We start from the raw sequence: 13167 nt of genomic DNA on the forward strand, positions 1-13167 counted from the left end.
ACATTTAGTAACAGTTTAAACGAGTCAAATGAGGATGCAATCAGAATTCATCAGGTAAGGCAGTACCCAAACTGAACATTATACTCTCTTTATACATGCTCTAAAGGTGTCTCTCCCTTCTTGACCTGTTCAGATGAAAGCTGACTGGCTCCTTTAAAGCACATTTTTCAGGGACATTAATCAGAGCATTGGAAAAGTTGATTTTTTTTTTTTTATCTTTTTAAGCCTAGCATTTAATATCTCAGCCCACTCTGCACAATGGGAACTGTTAGGCTTTTGCTTCTGGCTTCTTTCTCAGCAAGGGCTGCACATTGGGCACATCCACCTCTGGAAGTAAAGCCTATTCTTTCTGGTGTTAAGAGGTTTTTGCCACTCAGAGGTGGATTGAAGCACATGTCTCATGTCCTCTCAGATCTAGGTGCAGGAGGTCAAGATCTGTAGGAAATGTCATGAGCTAGTTGAAAAGTTTTCACTTTTTTCATCACTCATCCTTGAGATATATGGATTAGATTTAGATTAGATGTTAAGAATAAATTCTTCTCTGTGAGGGTGGGGAGGCCCTGGCACAGATTCCCAGTGATGCTGTGGCACTTTCATCACTGGAAATGTCCAAGGCCAGGTTGGACAGGACTTGGAGCAACCTGGGATAATGGAAGGTGCCCCTGCCCATGGCAGGAAGGTTGGAACTAGATGACCTTCCAGGTCCCATTCAACCCCAACCATTCTGTGGTTCTGTGATCCTCTGGTATTAGCCCCATATGGAAAATTCCCATAGACTTTCACTGGGGAAAAAGAAAAGGACATTTTCTCAGAAATTCTTAAGTGCTCAAATTGAGCAATTAATTTTTTCCCTCCATAGGATTGAATATATTCTTCCACAGGAGATAACTTGTTCTATATGATGATTTATATATTTGCAGTATGATTTCTATTAAATTCCTTGACAAAATTTTTCCAGGTGTGAATATTTTTTGTTACACTCCTACTTAATACTTTAAGACAGAAACAGTAGGTATTTATACTGTCTTACAAAAGTATCTGAACAAGAATGTCTCTAGCCTTAAATTTAAAAGTTAAGGCTAGAGACATTCTTGTATATAGGATATTATTGAAAAGTAACTCCCTTCAGTTATAGCAAACAGGACAAATTTATCAATCAGTCTAATTTATTTGAATATTTTGCAGAAACACATTTTACAAACATATTTATTTGAATATGGTACCCACACACAGGGTGTGAAATGAGACAAAAGGACAGCAAAATGTGGGGTAGATAACTGGAATTTTAAGCAGTATGAATGGATGATGGTGTGAGTACTAGTGCTTCTTTTGTTTTCCATCACATAGAGACAACATTTCTTCAAGTCACGTGCTGATGGTTTCACCTGGCACATGTCCTCAGGGCTGGAGACAGTCACCTGGAGTCATGTGAGGTGTCCTGTTCACAGCTATTGATAGAGAAATACATTATCCCCCCTAATCTCTGCCAGAGCTGCCCTGACCAAGGATCTGCAGCCCAAGCTCACATGACACAGGAGGTCATTGAGCTTTTGAGGTCCTGTGTCACTGCTCTCTGTGATACAGAACAAACTGAAATGGAACATGAGTTAGGACATTCAGATTCCTCTTATTGGAGGAATACATTCCAGGAATGAGACTTAATACATAATGAGTCATAGAATTTTTTGGTTTGGAAAAGACCTCTAAGATCATCAAGTCCATTCACTAAGCCCAGCACTGCCAAGGTCATCACTAAACCATGTCCCCAAGTGTCACATCTACATGGCTTTTAAATCCTTCCAGGGATGGTGACTCCATCTCTGGCCTGGGTAGCCTGTTCCAAGGCTTGACCACCTTTTTTGTGAAGAAAATTTTCTTAATATCCAATCTAAACCTCTCCTGGAGGCCCTTGAGACCATTTCTTCTGGTCCTATTTCTTGTTTCCTGGTAGAAGAGCCCACCCCCAGCTGGCTCCACTCTCCTCCCAGGGAGTTGTAGAGAATGAGAAGGTTCCCCCTGAGCCTCCTTTTCTCCAGTCTGAGCCCCCCCAGCTCCCTCAGCTGCTCCTCCTCAGACCTGAGCTCCAGACCTTTCCCCAGCTCAGCTCTCTTCTCTGGACATGCTCCAGCCCCTCAATGTCAATGAAAATACGAAAATATCTCAACCTGGTGGGATGAATAGAAGCTCATTATCACTCCAAGAAAACTGACAAGCAATGAATAAAACTGTCAGATGAAATTTGTTTTGATTATTTAAGGTAAGCAATAAAACTGAAGTTCAAGAAGGTTCCTGACACGGGTAGGTGGCATTAATTCTTGACACAGGCAGCCTTAGAAGAAATAATTTGAAATATTCATGTAATATATTAGCTACTAAGTCAGTTGTGAAGGGAACACGCCTGCACATTGCAGGATAAAAAGTGATGCAAATCTGCAATGCGTAAAAGCCATAAAACACAAGGGATGAGCCAGTCAAAATTTTAGGAAGAAATGTAATGCCATAACTTAGGAACACATTCTCAGAGTGTTCCATCCCAATCATCAGGCAGTGCTTTGCTGTTGCGGACAACCACAAAATACCACAATGTGTCAGAGCAATAATTGATCAAATTTCATCTTAAAAGCTCAGAGTCAATGGGTTGCTGGGACTATAATTCTTGAGATGCATCTTTTGAAGATAAACTGAAGAGCTGGAAGGCTCTCTCTGGTTCTAAGTTCTGGCACAGAATGGCCACATTCATGTCATGAAACTCTCTTGCTTCCCCATGTAGATTGGCCATGGACAAACCACCTATTGAGAAATGTCCATAAATCATATTAGTTCTGCAAGAAGAAAGTTCATGGGACAGTGTTGACCAAAGAAGTGCATTCTTCCAACAATATTGATAATTTCCTCTCCTGACACAGTTAATTTTGTTTTTTTATAGCCCTGATTTCCTGGATGATCCTCTTTTACTCAACAAGTTGAGTTATTAAACCCTTCATTTTCATCAGTCTTTTCCTCAGGGAGGACCAGGGTTTTTATGACTGACAAGTTATTATGAAAAAATGAGCAATATCAGCTACTTTGGCTCTACATTCATGCGCCCAAAGAGAGAACACCATAGGGACTTCTGGGGGGATGAAGGATGAGATCCAAATCCAAACCAGGAACCATGTCAGAGTAACTGCTTTGCTCAACTTCCACCTCTGTAGGTGTTCACCAGTGTTTTCCACAAACTTACTGGTACTTTTTAAATAGAAGGAACTTAGATCTTAACCTCGATAAGATTAAGTTGCTGACCTTAACATTTTGGCTGTGAAATTCCGTTATGATATATTATGGATATCAGTGCAATATTTAGAAAGAAACATGATACTAAAATATGAGCTAAACAATTCATATTTTTGCTTTTCTGAGTTTCACAGTCAGCTAACTAAGCAAATATCAGAACTACCATTACATTTTTACTGTTCATTTAGGAAGGACAAACCAAATAAGCCTTAAGGACTTCCCTGGAGTTTTAGACAGACAGGCAACACATGTGACCATACACCAAATATCTGCACATTTTCTGGGTTTGAAAACAACACAAACACTTTTCAACATGTAAGTTAGTTTAGGGATACAGATGGATAAATACAAAGACACGACTTGGTAATCTTACAGGTCTTCAGGCTTTCTGCATTCCCTTTGCAACCTATTAGTGATCTGTCTACTAATATTAAATAAGCTCCTTTAAAGAATTTTCCCTAGATTGGTTTGAATCAGGAACTTGGAGATTTGAAAGAGGCACTCCTTCCTTCCAGTTAAAATAAAATTGTGTTTCTGCTGAAAAGTCAGTCCAAGAAAACTGTATATGTGTTCCTAAAACAGAACAAAATAGCCTTAATATGGAGGAGGAAAACAGGCATAGCCTGCTACTCAGCTCTTGTGCAAATACTATAAATTTTGGGCAGGATTTTAATCACAGAGACCTCTTAATGACCACAAGTGTTTTCTTCTCAGAGGAAAAGTGCAGAACTTTACTGTGTTCTGCTGTGGACAATTGTGTTGAGCTTAAATGAGAATGAACCATGTGTTTTGGTAAATTACAACTGTTGTAGTTTGAAATATATCATTGTGCATTAAAATGTTTATTTTAATAAGAATTTTAACATGTAGGCAAAACTTATCACCACTTTTCACCTGGTGCTCTTATTTTTCAAAGAAAATAATTCTGCTTTCATTGTTTATTCTTGGCTACTAAACAAAAAATATAAAGTACTATTTGGTGCTTTCTGATAACCCAGAGAAAATAATAAAATGTTCTTAATTTATTTAAATAAATATATGGATTTTCATACATATATTCAGCTTTTTCATTGTATTGGAAAAGGAGAAATAGTCTTATTTACCAGACAGTGACTGGCATTTTACAGCCAGTTTGTACCAAGTCTGTTTCCATGAGTATGGGGATACTCAATGAAAATGCACAACATTGACAGTTGAGAGTTGTGCTCATCAGGTAAATATTCCCCTCTCTTGTTCCAGCTTCCAGCTGTTTAAATCAACAAAGAAAACTGCAGTTGGAACAATGCCAGGTGACTGATGGATAAACTGTAGAATTAAAATGAAAATTATTTGTTATAAGCTGAAAGGAGAGGTAATTAAACAAAAAGCTTTGAGAAGCACAGAAAATAAAAATATTTACCTTTGAAAAGTTAGGAAGAAATTCTACATAATTTTAAAGTCTAAAATTTATTTAAACCCTGACCAAGAAAATATTTATGTCCTTGTTCAGCTTTACTTATTTAGATGGTAAAGACAAAGGCGTGTATGTGTTCTTATTTTTTTCTTGCAAAATCATTAGTATGTGGAATACATCAGATAATCTGTCAAGCTATACTTAATAAGGTGTGATTTAAAGCATTTTACTTTAAAAATGTTATAACAATTCCCCATTCTGCTCTTGCCTGTCTTACCTGTAAGACTGACTTGAGAGCTTAAATACATGAGGGGATTAATTTGATTCTGAATATTATCTTTAATTTATTGAAATGATGTCATTGCATAATGACAAATGGTGCCTCTAATTTTTTTTTAATTTATCTTAACATCACCTTAAACAGGAGTTAAATCAGTTTTTTTAAGTAAAGCATTTAAAGTGAAATTATCATTCTCAGTTTTTAAATTACCACAGCAAAAACAGATGTTTGTTCCAAGTGTTTCTAATTTCTTTCTCAGAATGGGATTCTAGAGTAGAGGCATTAGAAAAACTGCTTTGGCGGGCTGGGGTTTTTTGTGGGTTTTTAGTGTTTAGTTCACTTTCAGGACTGTACTGGTTTTGAGAGCCTGGGATAGCTTTTGTACAAACCTTTTATATACATATCTTTTTTTCTGATGCTGCACCAGACACCCAGGCAGGAGTGGGAGCAAGGAGTGCTCAGAAGCTCCAATCTCACTTCAGCAGCCCCTGGGACTCAGTAAGATGGACTGTGGGATCCCTGATGGACTAGGGATGACCTTTGTTCCCTTTGCAGAACGAAGTTGTCCCTTCTCCATTCTTCCTCCTCCTTCTTTCTCTCTGTCTTTCTTCACTGCCCCTTCTTTGTCCCTTTTAGAGAATCCCTTTTCCACCTGCCTGTATGATCATGTTCTGTGACTGAGTGATCTTAAACAGAAAACAGCCAAGTTCATACCCCCCTGTGTGTACAGACATGGCAAACAGATCCCATAAATCAGTCTGACTGTTTTATTTGTATAAAGACTATTGATTTTCTCCTTCTCTCCATGAACCAGAAGGTGGCATCTGATTACTGGCTTGTAAATTTGCATCTCTTCTATCTTCACTGCCACAGTCAACTTCAGTGGATCCTTTTCTTTCCATATTCATCAGTGTGAACACACAAAATTTATGCCACCTGTCTATATTCTTCAGACAAACATACACAAGCATAAATATAATGGTTAACCATTTTCTGTTATTATTAACCTGGCACTGAATACTTTTGCTTTAAATCTGAAATTACAGTGCATATATTGACAGGTTCAGCAACACAATCCAGGAGCTTGATTTTACTCCCATTCTCCAAACTGGAAAATGAAAGCAAAAGAGATCAAAAGGTCTCCTTCAGAGGCAGACAGAAATGTTGGGACAAAGCATGGAATATTTAAACTTCCTTGCTTTCACTCTTGGTCGTTCAGCTATGAGTCGAACCAAGCATTCTCTTTTATCAAATCATGACATTTGTAGACTCCTCAAGTCCTCAAGTGTCCATGTATTCAGACCTCAGTGAATAATTAGTGTTTGGTCCTCAGTTCTAATGAAGATGAACAAACATTCTGCATCCCCAGAATAGCTGATCCACAATGAAATTATTTTTTCCTGTTGACCTGTAATCTTTTTAATAAGTACATGATGCTTTTAAACCCAAAGGTGATTGGTTCAATCCCCTTTATACTAGGGGTATGTCTTAAATATCTTTCTAATATTAGAGGAGATTTTTATGAGAGAAAAAGTATAAATAATTGGCTTTTCTCATGAGAAACAGCTGGGCAGAGGTGCAAAGAGCTTTCAGTGAAGTCTGTGAGTTCATAGTGTAATGACTGTCAAGATCTACACTTTGAAAATGTTTGGAGGAGTTATATCATGTTAATTGCTAAATGTGAGGATTCAGATGTTTGGAACTTTCTGGCTTCAATCATCAGAGTCTTTTTGCTGTTGAATGTTGTTTTCCCTGACAGAAAGTGTTGCATAATTTTTATAGAGCATGGACAGGATCTGCTTGCACAGCTTAAGAGGACAAACTGTGCTCTGGACAGCTGGAAATATTAATGCATGACACATGCTCTGTTTGTCCTTAATCCCATAAACAGAGAGCTTGAGCCATGAAAGATCATTTAGAAAAATGCATAGAATTTCTGAGCTTCATGGCAAAGCCAAAAGACCAACCTCCACCTCCAGGGAAAGAGCAGGAATTACTGGTTCAGGTTGTGAATGTGAGTATTGCAAGGTGACAGGAACATGGGGAAGCAGCAGCCAGGACTGGAAGATGGGAACTGACAGGAGTGAGCTGTGCAAAATCAAAAAGAATATAGTCAAAGGTGATGGGATGCTGATTTATTTAATGCAACAGTAAAGAAACAAGAAGGAATATCCTGGGTGAAAGGGAAGCTGTCTGGGTCAAAGTCGCACAGGGGAAGAAGGATGAAAGAGTTATCAGTGCAGTTATTCTTGCAATCCCTTATAGATCATCAAGAGGAACCATGTGAATAGAGAGAGGCTTCTATGACAATCTCATAAACATAGTGCTTTAAATAAACATATATTTGCATATACTTACAAGCATAACATATTTTACATTGCAGTGTGGTTATAAATCATACACTCTTCATATTTACAAGATTAAATTGTCATTAAAAACCAAATAATTTAGGTGTTTCAGCTCTCAGATAAAAGCTGAAGAACAGCAAAAAATAAATTTCCAATATGATTCACTCACTCCTTTTAGAGCTGGCAAATTCTCTGAAAAATTCAACAAGCAAACCTGTTTGTTATCCAAATTGTTTGGATTAGGTTTTTCCAAACAACAAGGATGCTGTAGAAAGCAGATCCATTGGGAAGGTTATGTACACTCAAGCAAGGATTCACTCAACCTGGATGGTGGCTGAGGTAAACAATCTCTTCCAATTCTTTGTGCTCCACTCACATGCACAACTTATTCTATTTTTTTCTTACTGCATTTGAATCTTTTTGCACTGTTTTAATTTCTTTTCTAGTTCTCACTTGGTTTGATTTTACAATTCTGCTTTCATTTTCTATGAGGCATCCTTTTCCATTGTGCAACATCTTCTAAATCAATTTATATTTATGATTCTGTCTCTGACTATGATGAATACTGAGGAAGAGATAAATGAAATATGCCATGAAACATAAACTCTATCTGATTATTTAAGCAAAGAAGCTTTGAATAAAAGGGTTCCATTTGAAATTTAGAAAAATAGAAGGATTTTAGTCATTAAAACAGTGCAGAATAACCTTCAAATAGGAGAATTTTGAGCATAAATTAGTCTCAGCTCCCAGGATGGAGTTAATTGTGCTCATCAACATTTTCTGATACCAGTGTTTACAGCAAGAGCAATTATTAATAATTATCATTATCAGTGTATTACAGCAATAATAAAGGTCGTTATTCAGAAAGACTTTTCTGAACTTTACAGAAAAAGTAGAAAGAATAAAATGCATCTCATATCACATTAAATGTCAACAGAACAAACTCTGCAGCTAGAACCATGCCAGACTCCTTTCACAGTGGGAGACAAATGGCCAGTGTGGGGTCTGATGTCATTTCTCCCTTAGAAATACAATTTTAGAAGAAAGTAACTATTTAGAAAAGGAAACTCTACAACTAGTTTACTCATAGGTGTCCTGTTTGGTTTTCATATCCAAACATACCACACCAAAACCTACAGAAATGGGTCTGCTCATGGATTGCACCACTTTGAAGGCTAAAAAAGAAATCACGTGCACATGTGTGCATATGTACATGTGCAGCTTCCACAAATGAATCCAAAGGGGAAAATATGTATGAACATGTAAGTATTTCATTACATTCCTTCCACCTTCTGCTGCCACAGTGTTGCACAAAGCTTTTATTTAGAAAAGGCAGTAATTTTGCTCTAACATGCAGAACACCTGGCTCCCCAGAATATTTTTATGGGGAAGGAATGCTTTTATTGTTTTATGATGGTTGCTATCAAAAAACAATAAGAAGAGTAAATGTGTTAACTGATATCTAATTGTCTTTCTATGGCTGGTTTGGCAGAATAAAACACCAGAACCTTCTGGAAGCAATTAAAGATATTAATAAAATGGATTTGCTGTGCACATATATCACTGATCACAGCACAGAGCACATGAGCACACAGCATATCTGAAAATTACATTATAACTCTGCATAAAGTGATCTTTTATTTTACCTGTACTTTACTGTTTGTTGTTGTGACCTGAGAAAGAAAACCAGAGAGAAAGCAGAGTATCTGGTTCAAGCAATAAACTAATAAATAATTACATCACAAGGTTCTTTTCTCAATGGTTTGCAAGCCTTGGGACAAACTTACCTGTGACAGGTAAATCACAGTGAGGAATCTCTGGTCTGTGTTTTCGTCTCTGGCTGTGTAATTCATTGGTTTGTACTGTCTGGCAGATGGAGCTTACACAAACTAATAAGAAATAAACAGAAATTATAACATTTTTTCTTTAAGTACAAACACATTTCATTTTATTTGTGAAGATTAACAGGTTTATTGAATTGATTGAAACACTAAAGTGCACATACTGGAATAGACATAGAAACCCCTGCTCAGCCAGTCCTTTCTCATCTGTTTCTGATACAGGAGCTTCTGTTTAGGGATTTTCTCAGAACAGGTAAATTCTGAGTATGTGTTTGGATGTGTACATGATTGCACAAGTTGAAGAATGAGGGCAAGATTTCTATCCAGAAAAATAACATTCAGCTTAATTGTGGAAGTCAAGCCTACTCCTTTAAAGCATTTCCATACTGTGAGCCTTTTACAGCTGCAAATAGATTAAAGGGGTGTTTAAAGGTATAGCATTAAATGAGTACAAATAACTGTTTTACGTATGTTGCCTGGGGTACATCAGTAGCCTTCTAAATGATCAAAAGGTATAGCTGGAGGCAAGGTCCAAAACCACCTGCTTATATAAAAGCCTTTTATATGAGGTAGCTGATATCATACATTTACATTGATCTTCCTTTAAACATGGTAATGAAATCAGCATCAAAATTATGTTAAAGTGCTGTTATAACTACCTGAAGAGATGGGAGCTGGAGAAGTACAGTTCCGTCTTTGCATTGCCCCATTTACCACTGCACTGAGATCATGGATTCCACCTGTACCTGGCTGTGGATCAGCAGGACTGAAATGTCTTAAGCTTTTTTATGAGATTTTGAGATTGATTTTAAGCTCTGAGAAATGTTCTTCACCTTAAACATATGAGCAGTTCCAACCACGTCCACGAGGACTTCAGCTTTTGCTGCAGGCTTGAGCATGGATTGGCTGAATAAGACCAGATGCAGATATTACAGACACTTTGCTGGGCTATAGGGTTTTCAAGCAGCATTAAGTGGAAAAAGTTTATTTAGAAAAACCTGGAAGTGTAGCCCTTCCAAAAATTTCACACTCTACAATTCTGCATGTCTTAGCAGCTCAAGTAGCTTCATTTTTCTAAGCAAAGTTAAATCACACCAACGTGAGGAGCATTGTTATTCTCTATGCATTAATGATGTTATTTTTTCAAGCTTTACCTTTTGAATCAGTTCAGCATATCTTGATATTTGTAACAAGCCCACTTCTAAGCCCAGGGGGTCTTTTAAACAATAGTACTTATGCAATCAGTATATCAAATACTTCTAGGCAAATTAAATATTTTGATAGAGCAATAACTGTCTGTCAGGCTGTGTATCAGAGGCTGGACAGGGCTCTGAACAACCTGCAAGGTGTCCCTGTCCATGGCAGGGTTGGAACAAGAAGATCTTTAAGATCCCTTCCAACCCAGACCATTCTATGATTGTGTTTGTCCCCATTCCTGCTGAAATAACCAGGTACCAACACTACAACACAAACCAAAAACACTTTGAGGTGATGACTAGAGGCAGAAATAAATAAATCTGAATTTGGAGTAATTTTTTTCATTGATTTCTATGGGAGGATGATGGATTAACATGGAACTAGAGACCAAGTTAGGAGAGATAAATTTCATGTTGTAAAACCATCACTGACAAAGCCAGGAGTACTTTCTGTTTCTTATTTACCAAAAGGAGTTCTAAACTGGCAACTGGAGAAAGTGCTCATGTTATGGTTTTCTGAGGAGTACTTTAACAAAACTGCAGCCCTGTCTCATGGTTTGCAGGATGTGGATCCAATCTATGCCTGCAAAGCAAATAACCAGATATTTTTTCATATAATATTCCTGAAATGTTTATTAACTATTAAAAGTAAAAGACAAAACCTGAATTTGGACCTTGACTGATTAATTTTGCTTGCTAAAATATAGCAATGTAACTGATATTTTATTTCCTCCTTAGAAAATAAAATATTTAGTTCACTTTTAACAGGAAAAAAAAAAAAAAAAAAGAAGAAGAAGAAGAAGAAAAAATGAACCCAAGAAAAAGTCCTAAAAAGAAACCTGCAAACCTTAAAGGACATTGATCAGCTCCTTCTCCCCCATGAACACATGCATGAGAGAAAGCTTTTAAAGTGCCCTTATTGTCAGGATACTGACCTTGTTTAAGAAAGAAAATGACATCTTTGTGTTCTGCATTTATTCCCTAACTGGGTAAGTTCCATCCAAAAACAGGGGAAAAGAAAGAAAAAAGACCAAAAACAAAAGCACTTTTTTGAGATTTATGATACTTAGACTATATTGCTTATAAAAAGATGGGAGACCCCACAATTATGTGCATTACTTTTACAGAGAAAAGTGTTTACAAAGTCTAGGGAAAAGGAAATAAAAAACTTCAGCCAACCTCAGGGTTTAAAAGCCTTTTTCAAGATACCTTTTTTCTCTCCAAGGTGCTGAGCTGGAGTCGATAAAAGACCTCTCTTTGAGAATAAAATGCAAAAAGTCAAAACAGTTTTCCATTTTAGAGGAAGCCTTTCAGTGCGTTTGCCACCATTTTAATGAGTTCTTCCCCTCTCTGGGTAGTCAATAGAGGAACATTAACCATATCTTAGGCAAGATAAAAACAAGAACAAAAAAAGTTATTTGGGCTGGTGCTTAAAGACTGTAAAATTCTTGATAAAGTCTGGTTAAAAGGCACTGAAAACCTGTGAGGCAATGGCACACCTGACAAATATATAAGTATCAAAGGAAGGGTGTTGGAGGATGGGCCAGGCTCTGCTCCGTGGGGTCCAGTAATGGAACAAGAGGAAAGGGAAGGAATGCCTGATGTCCATCAAGTTCCACGTGAACAGGAGGCAGAACTTCTTTCCTGTGCAGTGACCAAGCACTGAACAGGTTGTCCAGAGAGGCTGTGGAGTCTCCTCACTGGAGTTATTCCAGAACTGTCTGGACACAATCCTGTGCCCTGTGCTCTGGGATGACCCTGCTTGAGCAGGGAGGAGGGACAAGATATGAGCCCCTTGGTCCCTTCCAACCTGCCCCATCCTCCTGAGTCTGTGATTCTGTGATGTGGAGCTACTTGGAGAGTGAGAAACCAAAAGAAGATGGAGAGGTCTTGTAGACAGAAATATCTCTTGCAACTTGAATATGGCCTGGATTTTTTCTTTGAAGTCCATAGATCAATGACGTTGAGCTGGTGCAGAGTGTAACTCAGCCTGCAGGGAAAATGGCCCAAACAGGTAATTTTGCTAATGAAATCATGAGGGGAAACCACCTAGTCTGCCTTGACAGGTTCACACCTATTTTGAAACTCAGCTAATTTGCTGGATCTAATTACTATTTTAGGTCCCTTCCAGCTGAACTCTTCTACTCCATTGGAATCAATGTGGCACACATGACATGGCATATGAAAGAAAAACAGGAAAATGGAAAAAAAAAAAAAAAAGGTAGCGAGATATTTCATGGTCTCAGATATTTAATTGAATTTAGTAAAGGTACACAAATATATATCTATCCCCAGTAGTCCTTTCCTAGACACTAGCAAGCTGATTCCTTCTAAGCATCTTGTAGTTTTTAGGAAATGTCTGCAAGGGATGCAGCTGTTTCTAATTCACCATCAGATTTCTATAAAAATGACTAAGATGAAAATAGAGTGCAACTCATTAAAACTCAAGGATAAATTAAAAGAGACTGAATTAAAAGCTTCCCTATAACAAAACACAGAGAACCAGGGAACACAGTCTTTCTTTGAAGTAGATTGTGGTGGAGAGACCACCACTGCATAGAAAAATGAATTTCCAACACCTTAAGTTACTCATTACCAAGAAATACATGAACTGGAATAACAACTGTTGGGAGATGAAGAATGTTGAGCCAGCAAATGTCATCTATCATCTTTCTGCCAACAAATGCTGAATTCACCACCTCCATTTGTGATACAGGATGTAGGAGACCAAAGCAAATACCTGTTGTCAACACCTGGAACTAAAAAGACCACCTGCCAGGATTGATTGGCATGACTCGCCTTGAACAAAAGCTGCCTCAAAAAATCTACAGGACAG

The sequence above is a fragment of the Lonchura striata genome, chromosome 3 (assembly GCF_046129695.1).
Source record: "Lonchura striata isolate bLonStr1 chromosome 3, bLonStr1.mat, whole genome shotgun sequence".
NCBI lineage: Eukaryota > Metazoa > Chordata > Aves > Passeriformes > Estrildidae > Lonchura > Lonchura striata.